Source organism: Dromiciops gliroides, chromosome 1, assembly GCF_019393635.1.
Source record: "Dromiciops gliroides isolate mDroGli1 chromosome 1, mDroGli1.pri, whole genome shotgun sequence".
Lineage (NCBI taxonomy): Eukaryota > Metazoa > Chordata > Mammalia > Microbiotheria > Microbiotheriidae > Dromiciops > Dromiciops gliroides.
This window is the reverse complement of record NC_057861.1, coordinates 233,225,723-233,247,752: the sequence shown is the minus strand read 5'-3', so window position 1 is coordinate 233,247,752 and position 22,030 is coordinate 233,225,723.

Here is a 22,030-nt window from a genome sequence, read left to right as displayed (position 1 = left end):
GGAGTATGGCATATGAGAAATAAGGAGAAGTCCCGTTTTTCTAGATTGCAGAGTATGGGATTAGGGCAATTTGCAATCAGGTTGATGACAAAAATTAGGACCAGGCTATGAAGAATTTTGAAAACTAAACAAAGAAGTCTAAATTTTATTGAACGGGCAATATGATATAAATGGAGTTTATCAGGATGGTGACATGTTCAGATCCTTTGGAGGAAAAGACTTGCAACAGGCCAAATGGGAGTCCAATCTAATAGTCCAGATGAGAAGTGAGGAGGTCTGAACTACGGTGGTGATTGTATGAGTAGAGACTTGTAATGGAGAAATTTTCTGGAGGTAGGAACAATTATCAATTAACTGGGAATGTAAGGTAAGTGTGAAGAGTATTGAGGATGATATGATAGATGTGAGCCTGAGAGACTGGAAGGATGATTGTACTTTGTACAGAAACAGGGAAGTTTGGAAGTTTGGTAGTTGAATAAAAAAATGAGTTCTATTTCAGGTATGTTGAGGGTTAGGGCCTACAGGAAATTCAGTTTGAAATGTCTGATAGGCAGTTTGTAATGTGAGACTGGAGTTCAGAGGAAAGATGTGAGCTAGATATATAGATCCATGTGTCATTTTCATATAGATAATAATTAATCCTATGATAGCTGAGGAGACAAGAAAGCCTAGGTCAGAATCCTTGAGAACATTTATAATTAAGGGGTATGATAAACATGTTAAGACAGTAAAAGACATTAAGAAGGCTGTTGGACAAGAAAGGGGAGAACTGGAAGAGAAAATTGTCATGAAATCCTAAAGAAGAGAGAGTACCCAGGAGTAGTGGATGAGCAACTGTGCAAATAGATGGAGCAGAGTAGTCAGGTGCAATTCGGACTGTGAGAAGATTGTTGTATTTAGCTACCGAGATTATTGGGAATGCTGGTAAAAGCCATTTCAATTTAGTATGATGTTGAAAGCCAGATTACAGAGGGCAAATGGGGGTGTTAGAACATACCAATTGACATCTGTGAAAGAAAAGTGTATTTTGAATGGAATATTTCCTTAAAGTGCTAAGGGTATGTTCTCAAAAATAATTTTTCAGAAGAGGCTTCTAGCATAAGGTCAAAAGACGTTATTAGATTTGATTCTTCTTTATCATTAGTAGAAAGCTGTGGTTATGTTTAACTCTAATATTAGGGTTTGTTAGTTGTCACTAGACCTGCCTAAATATGTCATGCAAGCTTTTTTGTTAATTTGTTTTTGTGTGTCTGATTATGCCTTTGGTCAAATAATGAACAAGGAAAGACTGGATCCATGCAATAATATTCCAATTGACTGAGGTCAAACAATAGTTAAAATATATATGCCAAATAACAATGTTTCTGGCACCCCATTCCGTCACTCCTGGAAGCTGCTACAGGCCCAAAGATTCTAGCTCATTTCTAGATAATTGGCATTCCAAGAAAGCTAGGTCTACTTCTGGAGATGATTTGAGGTTTAAGTTCTACTCTAGAAAGACCCAAGATGATTCAAAAAGGACACGATCCTGTTGTAGTTCAGTTCTGGATCTAATTCTGTACCATAGTGAAACTTCTGTGGTCTCTGTAGGGACTTGAGAATGAAATCATTTTACTTGGCCCATAAAAAACAGGAAAGAAAATTTCTAATGCATTATCTTTAGAGAGTCAATTATAGTCTTTGAACTTTCTGATTCTAATTTTAGAGATGGGAAAATGAATATTTCCCAACAAAGCAGTTCCCACAAGAGGTGTGAAGATTAGCTGGGGTATGGAGTTTGGCTTATTGGTGTGAAAGGTACCATGTTATTACAAAGCATTAATATCCTTGACCATCTCAGGTGTGCAGTGAGCCTAGATACTGTATTGGTCAAGTTGTTCATAATGCTATTACTTATTCCCTGAACAGAAACAACTTCTATACTAAGAAAGCAAGCTACGTCATCTTCCCTGAAAATTGCTTAAATAGTCTATGAGTTACTTTCTCTATGGCCTTCCAGAAAAAAAAAAAAGAAAGAAAAGACAGGAGCAAGGAAGAGATCCGGTGGTTTGTGAGAATTAGAATACAGTTATTTTTTTAGAAATGTTCTCAGTTCTTACCTTATATCTGACAAGCAATTAGCTTTGTGCAAGATGTCCATGAGCTAAAATTCAAGCTGCCATAATCCCACATATCTATTAAATCTAATAATTTTACATTTTATTTATCATACATAATCATATTCTAATACTGTTCATAGTATTTCTGCAGCTGAGGAAATTTCAAGAATTGTTATCAAAATCTGTGAGAGGGAGCTGCCCTGGAAACCAAAACAGACCAAGGAAGTAATTGCATCTTCTATTTCACATCTAATTTGCACTTGAATGAAGTTAGATTCACCTGAGCATTAACATTGGAATCTAATTTTAGTTGGGACTTAGCAACTCATCGCCATTTCTTTACAGATTGCAAGAGAAAGCAAGGAATTTCTAATTAAAGGCTGTGTGGCTTTATGACAAAATAATCTTCATGCCAGCTGAGGTTTGGGGAGTGTGCATATGATCCAACTAAGTTATACTTTCTACTCACTTGAGCTTTTGAGTACTACCAAAAAACAAAACAAAACAAACTTCTCACTGTTCTCTATTTCTTCACAGGGAAAATTAGGACTTTATCTCCTTCAAATGGGGAGAATAGGGTCCTTTCTATATAGGCACAAAATTTATAATTGTAAATATTGCTTTGTTTCTCCTGTTTTCAAATATGGTTTGTGCCCAAAATTCTAGTGAAGTTTATTACTTTTTAAAAATTTAAAACTGCACTAAGATTTTTTGGGATACCCCATATTATGTACTTGTAACTTTGTGACACGCTATATGTCTACTGCCCAAGAATCAATCAATAAATTTCTGACATTCACCACCATGTTGGTCATAGGTTCACATCTCTAAGTGATAAAGGGATAATTATTTGTATTGGTGGATGTTGTAGAAAGATCAGTGGAGTCATGGGTTTTGTGAATAGGGTATTTGTTTAGAAACTAGGAACAACTAGGTTCAAATCCTAACTCAGACACATATTAGTTCTGTGATCATGAGCAAGATATTGTACCTCTATAAACCTCATTTTCCACATTTCTAAAAAGGGGTAGTGGAGTGAATAATCATAGCATTTCCTCATAGGCTTCTTATGAGGATAAAACGAGATAATCTAGTTAAAACACCTTCTAATCTTTAAAGCACTATATCAACATAACTAGGGTTATGAATTCCTTATATATTGAAGCTACAAAATACTATAATTCCCAGAATCAATCTCTATGATTCTCACCAAGAGTGTTCTACTATTTCTTTTTTCTCTCGAAATTCTGCACGTCCTTTAAGACCCAGATGAAATTCCACTTTCTCCATCAATATTTCCTCACACAGGCTAGCTTATGTGCATTTCTCCTTTCCCTTAATATCCTTTTTACTCTTTGCTCTTTAATCATTATCATTATCATTGTAATTTTTTTTGGTCCATTTGTATAAATTCTCTTCTCAACTAGATTACAAGCAATTTAAAGATAACACTTGCTTTATATTGCTTTTTGATAGAACTTCCCACAGTGTTATCACATAGTGGGGGGAGGGGGGCAATATCTGTTTATGGTGGATCTAAATAAGTATTTTTCAAACAATATACTTTACCTACCAACAAAGAAAACAAATATGTGGGATTTTTTTCTCAATGCTTTTACTATTCAATGCCACAAGCTGCTTCTCTCTCTCTCTCTCTCTCTCTCTCTCTCTCTCTCTCTCTCTCTCTCTCTCTCTCTCTCTCTCTCTCTCCTTTTATTTATGGCAAATTAGCATTCTCAGTCACAACTTATTGTGAACTATACTTAATGGACATCACCTAACTCTCTCTTCAAGGGCACTTTTCTTAGATGTTGCTTAAAGTCTGTGTCATATTGCCTCTGCCAGGTTCTGCTGTTCTCTTGTGGAAGTTGGTGAACAAGCTACATGTATCCTTGTAGTTTGTCCTTTGTTTTCAAAGAGGAATAATGTTATCATGGGTGATATCTTGACTTGTGATTGTATCAGATTTAAGTGAGGCAGAGTTCCACAAAGCCATCAGCCTTAAACTCCCTTCCAGAGTAATTTAAGTCCACTGGCAGTATAAAAATCAAGATGACTGGTGGTGGCCCAGGATGCTGAGCAAGTTCTAAGCATTCCATAGCACCTGTTTCAGCCACGTTTATGGACCTTGAGATAAAATTTTCTATTCTGCCCGGGAAAGTCTTCACATGCTTGGGGTAGACATCCTCTTAATTCACCTAAAGGTTTGAGTGAGACCTGCCAGTTACCCTCAACCTGCTTTAGCTTGTTTGCCAAGATGGTTTACCAGAATATGGCTACTCCACATGCTATAGCTTCTTAGAGCCACAGTTGAGAGTTGGGTGAATCAAATGTGGTTTATGGGGGTGTTCTGGAAAACCAGGAACTCTGGTGTAAGGGCTTGAGGATCCCTTTTCAGGGCTGCTCATCCATGTAAACTTGTCTTACCACCTCATTAAACTTCAAGTTTTCTATAGGCCCTGAGGGAGATGTTCATTTGGCATCTTACTTATTTTACCAAAGTACAGCTCAAAAATGTCCTTTGTAGCTGTGGCCACTTTTCTGAGGTTGTTTTTTTTTTGGGGGGGAAGGGCATGAATAGGGTACTTACAAGCAAGACACAATTATTGGTAAGGAGGAAGTATATGAAGTAATGGCTGTCAAATATGAAGTCTACTATTTCAGTAAAAGTAAAGCAATCACCCCTCTAAGGTGTCTAGAACTAAGTTTAGGAATAAGAAATCTTCTTGATTTTAGGATATTCATAAACACTTTGCTATAAGTCCTTTATATGCAGTTAATTTCTTCAAGTATGTATGTCAATGTATATTGTTTATTCCCCACTCTTAATCGGCATACTTAATAGCCCAATGTTTCCACCAAATCTAGTCTCCCTGTAATCCATCATTACAAAAGATAGACGGACTAAGTATTTATATATAAACATATACAATACATATATACATATATGTGTATACATACACATGCACAGTACACCTATTCATATATTATACGTGTGTATAATACACATGTGCTTATATGTGGGTATGTATGTATATATAACATGTATTTATTTGTTTATTTATTTGCTTGTTTATTTATATTTTTCCCCCTCAAAGTTGCTTGTGTCATGAGTAAAAACAATTTTTTTTTTGAAAGACAGACGTTCTGGGTAAATTATAATCAATTTTATAAACCATTGCTAGCAAGTAGGTTAACAAAAAGGAATCATTTGTCTTCCAATAACAAGAGACCTAACCTGTAAAACCTTCAAAACTTATAAAGCCTTTGGAAAAAAGAGGTGCATATGGGGGTGGAAATCAACTCTGACTGGTTAATAAGTAATGGAAGAATGAATATTATGATGAAAGGTGGACTTATTCTAATGAGGGGCTGGGTGTGTGTGACTCTGATCACTCAGTTTTGGTCAAAAAGAATTATCTATATCCATATTACCTGTCTGATAAAACAGACCTGCCTGAGTTAAAACACAATTGACTGGAATCCATTTATTCACCAAACTTTACATTTTCAATAGGTCTGAGTTCTGCCTGCCAGTATTAGCCTTGCCTAAGTAACCTACTAGGGCTGATTTCAGGATTATAAAGTTGAAAAGGAGAAAAACCTTAGTCCTAATTCAGTAATTAGTTATTAATACATGAGAGAAACAATGAATTCTCTCACTGGACTGCGACCATTAGACATATACTGCAAATATAAAGTCAAATTATATGATACTAACTTAATAAAATATCAAAGGTAGTATCGAAACATTGAAGAAAGTGTTTTATGCAATAGGATTCTGAATTTCAGAGAGAGAATTACCTGACAAGAACAAATAAATGAGCCTGAATAAAAATAAGAAACATAAAATAGCTTATAATTGACCTATGTAAACAATTGAAGCCCAGAATTTTGTTTGTTAAAGATGGGAAAATGAAAGATGCAAGATGGTATATTAAAGGGTCATACCTGCCAAATTTCCCCCAAAATCTCCTTTCCAAAGTGACCACAGAAAATATCCAATCTAATTCTGAGAAGAAAAGCTAATAAAGTCAGAGTAAATCATTGTTCCATCCCAGAGAAGGTTAGAGACTTCATGGACACTGGGTTTGGACTGGACATTGCATGGGTACAGAAAGTGGCACTAACTATGGGCATTGGAGGTGGCAGGTGCTGCAATCAGCTTCCTCAGAGTGAGCCACCAGGCATACCCAATGCACAGAGACCATAAGTAGACTGACTACTTGGTCAGAAAGATATCCCAGAAGCCCCTTGTGCTAGCATTAGGTGCAGGGTAGGGTACCATTTTGAAGTTCCATAGCCTATAACCTCAGTTTTGGGTCATGATTTCAGGGCAGAGAGGAAAAGTAACAGGTCTGAGGAACCAAAGACCCTTCATGGATAAGGAACAGAAAAGGAAGACAGTGACCAGATCTATCCCTGAATTATACCACCTTTGAAGCACCAAAACTGATAATTCCCTGGATCAAGCTATAGAAACTCAGGTAGGCCATCTCCCCACCCATCTTGAAGTGCGTATAGCCCAATTCTACCATAAAGTCTAAAGTCAAGAAATAGTCTTGGAAATTAAGCAAATAAAAAAAGAACTTGACCATGAAAATTTCTTTGATGACAGAGAAGCTCAAGACAAACTTAAAAAAAAAAAGACATCTTAAAAATATCTATAAGCAAAGCCTCAAAGAAAAATGCATATTAGACACAGGCCCAATTATAATTCACTGGAGAACTAAAGAAAGTGATTTTTAAAAAAGCAAAAAAATATTTGAAAAGCATTTGAGTGGTAAAAGAAAAACTGGGTACAGAAATGAGAGCAATACAAGAAAATTATAAAAAAGAAAATTAACATCTTGGTAAAAGTGGTACAAAATTTCACTGAAATAATAATTATTTTAAAAAGGATAGAGACATATATGCCTTGGACAAGGTAATATCAGATTTCCATTTCCTTTCAGTGTACCCTGCCAAAGGTCTGTTCTTCCCTATTTTATTCTCAGTAGACCCACTTTCTTTATTCTCTTTTCCCCACTTTTTTGTTTCTCTTAACAGGTTAGTAACAGTCATTTTTGATTCATGATTCTCTATACCTTCAAGATTATTTTAGGTGAGTTCAAACAGTTTTGGTCTAGCTTTGGTCAAGGCTTGGTGATGTATTTGCCTTCCTTCACTGAGGTGCCACTATTACAGCTTCAGCATTTAGGAATTCAGAGAGTTTTAGTTTGGGAGTTCTTGAAGGGACAAAAATTAGATAAAATAAAATCTATTTATCAATGGAAAAGTAAATAAAACTTGGCACAGAAAGATTCGGAACACAATGAAAATGTTTCTGATGCATAAGATACTTTCCCTACCCTCCTCATTCTCCTTTCTTTTCCATCCCTCTTACCCACCCCTTCTATTCTTCTCTTGTCCTAATTGAAAAAGGAATGTGGTGAGAGAGAAAGAAGAATCTGAAGTGTATACAGGATTTATGATTGTGTGGGTATGTATGTGTGTTTATGAATGCATGGCTTTTAAGTGGTGGCTTGTATTAAAGCTTTTCCTGAAGATAGGTATTGTCTTTATTGTGCAATATAGAATAATTATCTAGAGAAGGAAGAGCAACATCAAATGGTTTAATTCACATAGACAATGTGAAAATGGATTTCACTTCCCTTGCCTTTCTGTCATTTATTCTCCATATTTGAATATACTGCATATGGGCACTAAAGCAGAGTGGCATAAACACTGGTAAACACAGCATGATAACCATGAGGGAAGAAGATCTGCTTTTAAACACTCGGTAGGGGTAAGGTCATTTCATTGCACCACATTTCCTAGACCCTCCTCATCTCTTCCTTAGCATTCGCTGCAGTGTTCAAAAGCTCTATAGCTGCCAAGGGTGGTTTCTATCACCAAACAACTCACACATCAGGCATCTGGCACCTTGACTGAAATCCTGGCATGGAAAATTTCTCCTTGTACCAGCTTATCCCACAGCAAGGAGAGCAACAGAAGAATGTGCCCTAACACTGCATGGGGAGGCACTAGCACTCTTTCCTTGCTTTCCAGGCCTGTAGTAAGAAGACCTCCTGGCACATTCTTTAAAAGAGTTTTGGGTGCTAAATTATAGAATCATAAGTAGAATCTGGAAAGAAGTAATAGATGACATTTAGGCTTCTCCTAGCTTTGGTATGTGAGCTTTTGGCTTTATTCACTCAGCAACCAGGATACCATGTAATTTCCAGAAGTAGCCCTGATGTTTCCTCAATCCAGTATCCTGATGTTACTCTACCTTCCCCCCAATACTTTATGTATATAATATAATAATATTTAATAATATAATGTATATGTATACATGCATCTACATGCATTTGCATAATTCACAATGCATGTCTGTATATCTTGTTCACATATATGTCCTGTTCATACCCATATACATGTACATGTATCTGTATAATTTACACACACATACATATATACATATGTACCTATAATGCATTATATGTCTATATAAATGTGCACATTTGAACATTTACATTTATGCATATACATATGTGTATCCATATATGTATACATTGTGTAGATAGAGAGATAGAGATATAGATAGATCGATGATAGATATGTTTATGCATAAATAGTTAAAAGAATGTAGTATTCAATGTATTAAATTTCTTTTTGGAATGTGAAAAGGGTTAGTACTTCATTACAATAAACTCATTAATATTGCAACATTATCTCACCTACTTATTTGTTAGGAAAAAAACACATTAGTAATTGTAGAATATCAGTGTTCCCAAGCACTTGTAATAAAAGGTATTATAGACATGATAGTGATTATGAATTGTTCAGTGTATATTCTGTCCCACTAAGTGCAGGTATTTCCAAGTATTTGGTAAGCTTCTCTGCTTGAATATCATGTTTATTTTTTCCCACCAACTCATTAGCTGCAGGTATCATCTAGCAAGGTAATTTAGCATAAGCACACCTAAGGAAGCAACAAAAAGGGAATGCTAAGACGTTGCTCCAAGGCTCATGAGCTCCAGCTTCCTGAATCTTTCTCACTTTATACATATTTGATGACTGCACAACCTGGCTTTAGTCTTCTCTCACTGTGAGGCAGGTGGCACATTGTCCATATTGGACAGAGTAAAAACATACACACATACACACACACAACTGAAATCTAAAGAAAACAAAGCCTTCTAGTTTCTGGGCCTAATTCCCACCCTTTTGGACTGTACATAGATGAGATTACCACAGGGTTGCAAGGGATGCAGATCTGTCTGTTGGTAAATATTTAAAAAACCTTTTAAATGCCATTTGTTTCTGTTTCTAGAGAGAACTGGCCTTTATTCTGTAGAAAGTAACTGTGTGACCAGCTGTCTGAAGAGAGGGTAGAGTTGTGCAATATAATGGCGCATATTAGCTATTATGGTTTTACAATGAATCATTAGAAGAGGATGCTAATTAATAGTGAATTCAGATGAGTAGTAGTTAAAATAATAACAATGGGGGGGGGGAACAGCTAGGTGGTGCAATAGTTAGAGCACGGGCCCTGGATTCAGGAGGACCTGAGTTGAAATCTGACCTCAGACACTTGACACTAGCTATGTGACCCTGGGCAAGTCACTTAATCCTCATTGCCCTGCAATAAATAAATAAATAAATAAATAAATAAATAAATAAATAAATAAACAAATAAATAAACAAATAAATAAACAAACAAACAAACAAACAAACAAACAAATAAATAAATAAATAACAGCAATGACAATGAATTACTGTGAGGATCACGACAAAGATGATAGCAATGATGATGGTAGTGCTGGTGCTGGTGGTGATGATGGTGATAGCAATCTAATTTGAGTAGTATTTAAGATAATCAATGTCATTTATATAATGTTTTTAAATTTTTAAAGCTATATGAATACCATAAATACATTTTAATTTGAGTCTCAGATGACCTATGAGAAAGATACAATGGGAATTGTTAGCCTTTATTTTTTTTCAGGGCAACGAGGGTTAAGTGACTTGACTAGGGTCACACAGCTAGTGTCAAATGTCTGAGACTAGATTTTAACTCAGGTTCTCCTGAATCTAGAGCCAGTGTTCTATCCACCATGCCACCTAGCTGCCCCTGCCTTTTTTATAGATGGGACACCTGAGGCTCAGTGACTTGCACATTGTCAAAAAAATGGCTAGTGTCGGATGTGGGATTTGAAAACAAATCTTCCTGACTCCTGTTCCAACAGTTTACTACTTCTTATCCTACTGTGTATGGAGCCATTTGATTTTGGCATAAGCTCAGCAAATTCTGATAATGCCAGACACCTTAATGAGACTTCCAGAGCTAAGATTTGTGGGAGATCCCTAATGCTATACCATTTAATGTTTCCTCAAAATGAAGTTAGGGGGCAAGGAGGTGGTGGAACTCAATAATTAGTCAATAGTTGCACATTATAGAAAATTTCAATAAATTAAAACCTACCCATCTGTTCATATTGCTGGTATGGACCTGATATTGTGACACAGTGATGATCCTTGTAAAGTTAATTTTTTTGTCTTCTGATCTCCCAGATCTATTTTGTAATCTGTTTTTGGAGTTGAAGAAGAGCATAAGAATAAGTTGAACTGTTTTGAGAATGGGGTGGTTGGATCCTCAGATTGGCTTCTTTATCCTTACTTAAAATATGATGTCTAGACTCTTTTTTTGATTATGCCTTTCATAGTCCCATAATTCTTAAATTATCTCTCCTCATTCTATCTTTTAGGTCAGTTTTTTTCCCAATAAGATATTTCACATCTTCATCTATTTTTTCTCATTGTTTTGATTTTGTTTTATTTTTTCTGATGTCCAAGGAGTCATAGCTCATGTGCTCAATTCTGATTATTAAGGAATTATTTTTCTTTCATGAGCTTCTGTGACTCTTTTTTGTTTGGACCAATTCTGCTTTTTGAGAGTTTCTTTTCTTTAGTAAATTTTCATGTCTATTTTTTTTTTTACCATTGGGCCAATTTTGTTTCTTAAGATGTTATTTTCTTCAGTATTTTTATGCCTCTTTTACCAAATTCTTAATTGTCTTTTCAAAATTTTCTTGCATAACTCTCATTTTTTCCCCAATTTTTCCTTTATTACTCATCACTTTCTTTAACTATTCTAAGAATACTTGTTGGACTTGTGTGCAGTTTTTCTTTTTCTTTGAGATTTGCTTGTATCTATTTCACATTGCAGTCTTCTTCTGAGTTTATGTCTTGATCATCTATATTTATGGTCACTGGTTTCTTGACTTCAAATTTTAGGTTTGTTAAGGGCTAAAATTCTAGCTAGTCTGTCTAAAATATCTAATGAGTGGTCGCCAATAAATTATAAGCTTTAGCAAGAGTTAGGTTTTTAAGCATTTATTAAGGAGAATAAGAATTTGGTAAAGAGAGAGAGAAAGGCCTAGATTCCTATCTATTAAAAGGAGAGCACATTTCTAGCTCTGCTCTCTACCGGAGTCCAAAGGAAAGAGCCCCAGAGTCAGCGCCAGTCTCTTCCTTCCTCCTCCCACTAGTCCGCGTCACTTCCTCCCGCCAAAGAAAAGGCTCCTGGTCTTGCCCTCAAAGACCTTCGCTTCATGGGCAGAACTCTTCTACAGTAAGTATCCAACAGGTGGCATCATTCCAATCATTACAGGTTAAAGTTAGCCTCTGCTCAGCTTGAGCTGGGGAGTTACTCTATCAAGCTTTAGCCTTTTTAAAACTGCTCTTCTCAGAGCTAATTCTCAAGATCTGTAAGTTTTCAATGCTTCCAAGGTAGTGTTATCTCAAGATAGCTGTGGTTATTGCATTACTGGATTATTTTCTGGTCTTTCATCAGGAAGAACTTCTGTTCCCATACAAGTGCTAATATTCTTCTCAGCCATTGTACAAGACCCCTGGCTTCCTTGCAGTAACAAGTTCTATTGTTCCTCTCTGTCTGCGATACCTGCTCCCTTGTGACTGACCATAAACACTCTTCTCTGCCCTGTAACTATGACCCAGAACTTTTTATGGGAAATGAAGTTGCAAAATAGTAATTGGTCTTGTACTCAATAACTACTGTAATCTTTCTGACCAGTTTTTCAATCTTCTTGCCATCTCTGGATGGAGAGTTCCCTAAATTGCTGCTGCTCAGTCACAACCACCTCTCAAGCCCACCATTGGTGCTGGTGTTGTCATCACATGAGCTGGAGTCTGGCTAACCTCCTACATTTCTTGGGCTAAAAAATATCTCACACCCCTAATCTCTTCTTGTCTATGATGCTCCATAATTAAATTATTTGATGTGTTATTTTAAAGGTGTTTGAATAGGGATGGTAAAAGAGCTTGACTGGAATCCTGGTCTCTACTCTTCTGTTTTGGCTCTGCCCAAATGAGATTTTTGGAAGAATAATTTATTAATTAAAATTATTTTTTTTGTTATTATATAATGATAATTTTAACCACCATGGTGATAACGGGAGTGGAGGGGGAGAGGAGGAAGAGGGCACTCCAGTAACAAACTCCTCTCTAAGTTGACTGGATACATTACTAATTATTCTTTAGGTCTGCTCTTTCAATCATTTCTAAATCTACTTAATAATAATAACTGAAATTGATATAGCACTTTAGTGATTTCAAATAACTTCCCATGCATTTGAGTTTCACATACATTATGCGATAACTCATTTTATTCTCATAATTACATTTTGAGTTTGCTAATATAGGGATTACTATGTCTACTTTGTAGTTGAGGAAACAGAGGCTTACATGACCTACCCCTGGCCATACGACTAGTATAACCTTAAGAGATGCAATCTAAACCCTGGGCAACCAGACACAAAATCCAAATTCTATTCACTATTCCATGCCATATTGCCTAATTATGTCATGATTCTGATCAATTTTCTCCATCTTATTAGCAAGGACTTCCCAATAATTTACATCAAATTATTCACTAAAACAAAAATAGATGTTGTCTATCTTATGTCTTCAATATATTAATTCTTTTAGAAAAAGAAATGAAAGAAAACAAAAACCATTTAAAATAATTGAAGATGAAATAGATAAATGTAGGAGGGGATGTGGAATTGGGACACTAATGCACTGTTGGTGGAACTGTGAACTGATCCAACCATTTTGGAGAGCAATCTGGAATTATGCCAAAGAGTTATTATATTGCCTATACTCTTTTTCTTCAGCAATAAAATCACTAGGTCTATTTCAAAAGATGATTAGGGAAAAGGTAAAGAATCTATATATTCTAAAAAATGTGTTTAATGGTAATCATCTCTAGGGTGTAGGGGAGGGAAGAAAAAGGGGAAAAAAGAAAATTATATAATAAGATAATTATATGTTTAAAAGGAAATTTAAGTTGTATATAATAGACTTGCATTTTCATATGAAATCATCAGGAGATATGTAATGTGATGGATATCACCACTGCTCTTGGAAATGGCATATCAACTGATACTCTTCAAGGTCTACTCATCATCCCTAGGACTTCCAAGACTAAAACATTCTTTCCTGGCTACCATCACCCTGGTATGATTTTTCTCCCTCATTTAAAATTATAAGCTTCATGAAGACAGAGAATCTCTTGTTTTTGAATTTCTATTTCTAGTGATTAACAAAGCAGTTGACATTTAGTAAGTACACTATTTAATTTATTCAATGTCACAGGCACGGTGCTAGGCATTGGATACAAGATAAAATTAGTTTTCTGATAGTTTCTGCTCTCAGAAGGTTGACATTCTATCAGAGGAGACAATATATACAGAAGGTTGACATTCTATCAGAGGAGACAATATATACATGATATAACAAGCATGTATAATAAAATAAATAAAACATGAAATGTCTTTATCCCTGGAATTCCTTCCTAGCTTTATTAATAATTTTACAGAGAATTCCATTCAGTTGCCCCATGCAATATCATCATTGTTGGTACTATATCATCAAGATGGGAATGGTGTGAGGCTTATCCTTGCTGTAATTTCCAGTAATTGCCTAGTATTCCCTTCACCTCAGTTTCTTATGTTTATAGCTAGGATTCAGCTTTGTTTGCAGCAAATTGATTCTTGCTCTTGTTTGAATGATTCTCTTGCCATAGCAGCAGAAGCAATGTGATGATGAGTTCAGCTTGTAGAAAAGCTTTTCACTTTCCTGGTGACCCAACTGTCAAATTTCCCACATTCCCTGAGATGGAGCAACTGCTATTTATTAATTTCCAGGTCTTCTACTGAAAACTGACTTCTTTCACATTTCAACACTTCTGATACCAAGTAAGGTTACAGTAAGGAACAGATAAATGAATCTGTTTTTTTGGCAGAACCTTTCTACAATATGTGTCTTGAAGAAAAAAAAGATACTGTCCTCATATTATTCCTTTTTTAATGTATGAGGTATTTTATTTTTTCTGTTACATGTAAAGATAGTTCTCAACTTTTGTTTATACATGCTTTACAATTTCAGATTTTTCTCCCTCCCTCCCCTCCCTCCCCCTCCCCTAGACAGCAGGTAATTTGATATAGGTTATATCTATATATCTCTATACATATACATATAGATATATATATATATATATAACCACACATATATATATACACATAATAACATTAATCCTATTTCTGCATTAATCCTGTTACAAGAGAAAGAATCAGAGCAGTGATGCAAAACCTCAAAATAGAAAAAAAAACAACAGCACCCAAAACAAAAGAAATAATATGGTTCAATCAGCATCTATACTCCACAGTTCTTTCTTTCATTTTTTTTCTTGGATTTGGAGATCCTCTTCTATCATGAGTTCCCTGGAACTCTTCTGTACCATTGCATTGGTGAGAAGAATATAGTCCATCACAGTAGGTCAACACTCAATGTTGATGATACTGTGTACAATGTTCTTCTGGTTCTGCTCATCTCACTCATCATCAGCTCACGTAAGACCCTCCAGGTTTCTCTGAACTCTTCCTGCTCATCATTTCTTACAGCACAATAGTATTCCATTGTATTCATATACCACAACTTGTCCAGCCATTCCCCAATTGATGGGCACCCCCCTCAACTTCCAATTCCTTGCTACCACATAAAGAGCAGCTATAAATATTTTTGTACATGTGGGTCCCTTTCCCCCTTCCATGATTTCTTTGGGCAAAAGACCTAAAAGTGGGATTGCTGGGTCAAAGGGTATGCACAACTTTATCGCCCTTTGGGCATAATTCCAAATTGCTCTCCAGAATGGTTGGATGAGCTCACAGCTCCACCAACAATGCATTAGTGTTCCAATTTTCCCACAGCCTCTCCAACATTTATTATCTTCCTTTTTTGTCATTTTAGCCAATCTGATAGCTGTCAGGTGGTATCTCAGAGTTGTTTTAATTTGCATCTCTCTAATCATTAGAGATTTAGAGCATTTTTTCATATGGGAATAGATAGCTTTGGTTTCTTCATCAGAAAACTGCCTGTTCATATCCTTTGACCATTTCTCAATTGGGGAATGACTTGGATTCTTATAAATTTGATTTAATTCCCTATATATTTTAGAGATGAGGCCTTTATCAGAAGCACTGGCCTCAAAAATTGTTTCCCAGCCCTCTGCCTCCCTTCCAATTTTGGATGCATTGCTTCTGTTTGTACAAAAATTGTTTAATTTAATATAATCAAAATCATCCATTTTGCATTTTATAATATACTCTATCTCTTGTTTGGTCAAAAACTGTTTTCCTTTCCAAAGATCTGATAGGTACACTATTCCTTTCTCTCCTAATTTACCTATGGTATCACCTCTTATGTCTAAATCATGTATCCATTTTGACCTTATTTTAGTATAAGGTGTAAGATGTTAGTCTATGCCTAATTTCTGCCATACTATCTTCCAGTTTTCCCAGCAGTTTTTGTCAAATACTGAGTTCCCATCCCAGAAGCTGGAGTCTTTGGGTTTATCAAACACTACATTACTAGTGTCATTTACTACTGCATTTCCTGAGCCTAGCCTATTCCATTGATCTACCACTCTATTTTTTAGCCAGTACCAGATAGTTTTGATGACTGCCGCTTTATAGTAAAGCTCCAGGTTTGGTACCGCTAACCCACCTTCCTGTGAATTTTTTTTCATTATTTCCCTGGATATTCTTGATTTTTTGTTTTTCCAGATGAATTTTGTTATTATTCTTTCTAGCTCTATAAAATAATTTTTAGGTAGTCTGATTGGTATGGCACTGAATACGTAAATTAATTTAGGCAGTATTGTCATTTTTACTATATTACCTCTGCCTATCCATGAGCAATTGATATCTTTCCAATTATTTTGATCTGATTTGATTTGTGTGAAGAGTGTTTGGTAGTTGTGGTTCATAAGAGTTCCTGGGTTTGTCTTGGCAAGTAGACTCCCAAGTATTTTATATTATCTACCGTTACTTTAAATGGAATTTCTCTTTCTATCTCTTGCTGCTGGACTTTGTTGGTCATGTATAGAAATGCTGATGATTTATGTGGATTTATTTTATATCCTGCTACTTTGCTAAGTTGTTAATTGTTTCAAGTAATTTTTGACTTGATTCTCGAGGATTCCTTAAGTATACCATCATATCATCTGCAAAGAGTGATAGTTTTGTTTCCTCCTTGCCTATTCTAATTCCTTTAATTCCTTTCTCTTCTCTGATTGCTAAAGCTAACATTCCTAGAACAATATTAAAGAATAGGGGTGATAATGGACATCCCTGTTTCACCCCTGATCTTATTGGGAAGGCCTCTAATTTATCTCCATTGCATATAATACTTGCTGATGGCTTTAGGTAGATACTGTTTATTATTCTAAGGAAAGCTCCTCCTATTCCTAAACTCTCTAGTGTTTTTATTAGGAATGGGTGCTGTACTTTGTCAAAAGCTTTCTCTGCATCTATTGAGATAATCATATGATTTTGGTTGGTTTTCTTATTAATGTGGTTGATTATGTTAATAGTTTTCCTAATGTTGAACCAGCCCTGCATTCCTCATATAAATCCCACCTGGTCATAGTGTATTATCCTGGTGATCACTTGCTGAAATCTCCTTGCTAATATCTTATTTAAGATTTTAGCATCAATATTCATTAGGGAAATTGGTCTATAATTTTCTTTCTCTGTTTTTGCTTTGCCTGGTTTTGGTATCACCACCATATTTGTGTCATAAAACGAATTTGGTAGAACTCCTTCTTCACCTATTTTTCCAAATAATTTGTATAATATTGGAATTAATTGTTCTTTAAATGTTTGGTAAATTCACCCCGTAAACCATTTGGCCCTGGGGATTTTTTCTTAGGGAGTTCATTAATAGCTTGTTCAATTTCTTTTTCTAATATGGGTTTATTTAAGGATTTTATTTCCTCTTCAGTTAACCTGGGCAGTTTGTATCTTTGTAAATATTCATCCATTCATTTAGATTGTCAAAATTTATTGGCATACAGTTGGGCAAAATATTTCTAATTATTGCTTTAATTTCCACTTCAATTGGTGGTAACATAACCCCTTTTCATTTTTGATACTGGTAATTTGGTTTTCTTCTTTCTTTTTTAAAATCAAATTAACCAATATTTTATCTATTTTATTGGTTTTTTCATAAAACCAGCTCTTAGTTTTATTGATTAATTCTATAGTTTTTTTGCTTTCAATCTTATTCATTTCTCCTTTAATTTTCAGGATCTCAAATTTAGTGTCTAATTGGGGATTTCTAATTTGTTCTCTTTCTAGCTTTTTAAGTTGCATGCCCAATTCATTAATCTCCTCTTTCTCTTTTTTATTCATGTAAGCATTTAGAGCTATAAATTTTCCCCTAAGCACTGCTTTGGCTGCATCCCATAGATTTTGGTATGTTGTCTCATTATTGTCATTCTCTTGGATAAAGTATTGATTGTTTCCTATGATTTCTTGTTTGGCCCATTCATTCTTTAGAATGAAATTATTTAGTTTCCAATTGATTTTCATTCTACTTTTCCCTGGCTCCTTTCTTACATGTAATTTTTATTGCATCATGATCTGAGAAGGATGCATTTACTATTTCTGCCTTCTACATTTGACTATGATGTTTTTGTGCCCTAATACATGGTCAATTTTTGAAATGTGCCATGTAGCTGCTGAGAAAAAGGTATATTCCTTTCTATCCCCCCATTCAATTTTCTCCCAGACATCTATCATGTCTAACTTTTCTAGTAATCTATTCACCTCTTTCACTTCTTTCTTATTTATTTTTTGGCTAGATTTATCTAATTCTGAGAGGGGGAGATTCAGATCCCCCACTAGTATAGTATTACTATCTAATTCCTCTTGTAACTCATTTAACTTCTCCTCTAAGAACTGGGATGCTATACCACTTAGTGCATACATATTTAATATTGATATTACTTCATTATCTAAAGTACCTTTAAGTAAGATGTAATTTCCTTCCTTATCTCTTTTAATGAGATCTATTTTTGCCTGCACTTTGTCTGAGACAAGGATTGCTACTCCTGCCTTTTTTACTTTAGCTGAGGCATAATATATTCTGCTCCAGCCTTTTACCTTTACTCTGTGTGTATCTCTCTGCTTCAAATGTGTTTCTTATAAACAGCATATTGTAGGGTTCTGGTTTTTAATCCACTCTGCAATTCGCTTCCATTTTATAGCAGAGTTCATCCCATTCACATTCACAGTTATTACTGACTGTCTATTCCCCTCCATTCTATTTACCCCCTTTGTACTTTTCCCCCCTTCTTTCACCCTATTCCTCCTCACTGACGTTTTACTTCTTACCCTTGCCTCCCCCGATCTGCCCTCCCTTTTTATCACCCCCCTCTCTTTTCTTTACCTTTTCTCCCTTGCTTTTGTCCTCCCTTCTATCAGTCCCCCCCTTTCCCTTCCCCTTTTGTTTCCCTAAAGAAGGAGTTAAGTTTCTTTATCCCAATGAAACGTATATGTTATTCCCTCTTTGAGTCAAATCTAATGAGAGTAGGGTTGAAACCATGTTCCCCCCTCCTTTCTTTCCCTCTATTGTAATAGGTTTTTTTCCACCTCTTCATATGATATAATTCATCCCATTCCACCTCCCCTTTCCTCTCCTCCCCATAGATTCGCTTTTTATCCCCTTAATTCTTTTGTATCATCACATCAAAGACAATTTGTATTTATACCCTCTATATAAAGTCCTTCTCTCTGCCCAAATACATTTACAGTTCTTAAGAGTTATGAGTATTATCTTCCTGTGTAGGGATATAAACAGTTTAACCTAATAGGGTAACTTTTTTTTCCCCTCTGTTTACCTTTTTAAACTTCTCTTGAGTCTTGTATGTTGAGATCAAATTTTCTATTCAGTTCTGGTCTTTTCACCAGGAAAGATTGAAAGTCCCCAATGTCATTAAATGTCCATCTTTTCCCCTGAAAGAAAATGCACATTTTTGCTGGGTAATAGATTCTCGGCTGCAATCCAAGCTCCTTTGCCTTCCGGAATATCATATTCCAAGCCTTGCGGTCCTTTAATGTTGAAGCTGCCAGGTCCTGAGCAATCCTGACTGTGGCTCCATGATATTTAAATTGCTTCTTTCTGGCTGCTTGGAGTATTTTCTCCTTCACCTGATAATTCTGGAATTTGGCTACAATATTCCTTGGAGTTTTCCTTTTGGAATCTCTTTCAGGAGGTGATTGGTGGATTCTTTCAATGATGATTTTATCCTCTGATTCTATGATATCAGGGCAGTTCTCCTTAATAATTTCCTGGAATATGGTGTATAGATTCTTTTTCTGGTCATGGCTTTCCGGCAGTCCAATGATTCTCAAATTGTCTCTCCTCGATCTGTTTTCCAGATCAGTTGTCTTTCCAATGAGGTATTTCACATTTTCTTCTATTTTTTCATTTTTTTTATTCTGCTTGACTGATTCCTGGTGTCTCATGGATTCCTTATCTTCCAACTGTGCCACTTTAATTTTTAAGGCATTGTTTTTTTCAGTGAGATTATGCACCTTTTTTTCCATTTGGCTAAGTGAATTTTTTAAGGTATTGTTTTCTTCAGTGAGATTATGTAGCTTTTTTTCCATTTGGCCAAATGAATTTTTTAAGGCTTTGTTTTCTTCAGCTTCCTTTTCCAAGCTGCTGATTCTTTTTTTCATAGTTTTTTTGTTTTGCTTTCATTTCTCTCCCCATTTTTTCTTCTACCTCTCTCAATTGATTTTTAAAATCCTTTTTGAGCTCTTCCAGGAAGGCTTTTTGTTCTTGTGACCAATTCACCTTCCCTTGTGAGGCTTCAGATGTAGACAATTTGAGGCTATTGTCCTCATCTGAGTTTGTGTTGGCTTCTTCCCTATTGATACAGAAGCTCTCAATGGAGAGGGCTCTTTTTTGCTTCTTACTCATTATTGCAGCTTATTTATTTATTCTTTAAGTTGAGGTCTGCTCTGGGGGCACCAGGGTCCCTGTTTTGGGCTTCTTGTGCAGGTGTATAGGTGCTGTGTGACCGGGCTTTTACTCTGAGGCCTTTATCGTGTGTGGAGATCCCCTGTCCTGCACTTCCTGTCTGATTGTGCTCGGCCAAGCCAGGCGCCAGACCCCGGCATCTGATCCCGCCGTTCGTGGCCCTCTCGGCCGGTGCAGGTAGGTTTTTCCACTGTCCTTCTTGGCCACCAGATTTTTGAACCAGGTTCCGGGAGCCTCAGTTGTTCGTCTGTGGCCCGCAGCTCCTGCTGACTTGCCCCGACCCCCTCGGCGCTGGGTTGCTGTCCTGCGCTGGGCCTCCCTTTTGCCCAAGTCAGACCGACCTTTTCTGAAGTCTTCTAAATTATCTCTGGTTGGAGGACTGTGTCTCTCTGTCTCTTTGCAGGTTCTGTAGTTTCAGAATCCGTCCAGAGGCTGGATTTAATGTTCGTTTTGAGGGAACAGAAGGAGAGCTCAGGCAGCTTGCTGCTTCCTCTCTGCCATCTTGGCTCCGCCCCTCCATATTATTCCTTTTAAAGAAAGAAGATTCACAGACTGGGCCAAGATAGTGGAACAGAAGAAACACTATAGGCAAACTCTCCCAACATTCCTCTCCAAACAACATTAAAATAACAACTCAGATCTAATTCTGGGATAGCACAGGCAGGAACAGGTCATGGTAAAACATTTTTTCCAGCCTAGACAACTTAAAAGGTCAGAAGGAGAAGTCTGTGACACTGAGATGAGGGCTAGCCTGGAGCACATGCGTCAGCAACATCAGGAGGTGGCTGTATAAGCAGCATAAGCTTTGGGTCTTCTCAGTCCCAAAGCAGTAAGGGTTTTGGGAAAATGATCAGAAGTATATTAACATGGGAAAAAGAATAAATCATAGGAAAAATTAATAAATCCATTAAAGATAATGAAAACAAGAATACATGCCAAATTCTTGGAATTTAGCCAAAGCAGTACTTGGGGGAAATTTATGTTTCTAAATACTTATATCAGTAAGAAAGAGCAGATCAATTAATTGGACTTTGAAATAAAAATATATAGAAAAAGAACAAATTAAAATCCTCAATTAAGCAGAAAAATTAAAATTCTAAAAGTTAAAGGAAATAATAAAATTGAAAGAAAAAACCAACTTATAAAACTAGAACTTGGTTGTATGAAAACGCTAGGCATCGGATACAACAACAACAAAATAGACAAACCACTGGTTATCTTGATTTAACAACAACAAAAAAAAAGAAAAACAAAAAATAAAGCCAAATTACCCCTATCAAAAATAAAAGGGTGAATGTTTCACTAATTAAGATAAAATTAAATCAACTACCAGTAGCCATTTTGCCTAATTATAAGTCAATAAAATTGATATTCTAAGTGAAATGGATATTTACATAAATATAAATTTCCTAGATTAACAGAAGAGGAAATTGAATACTTAAACATGCCTGTCTTAGAAACAAATTAAATAAACCACCAATGAACCCCTGAAAGAAAAAATCCCAAGAACAATATAGCTTTACAAATGAACA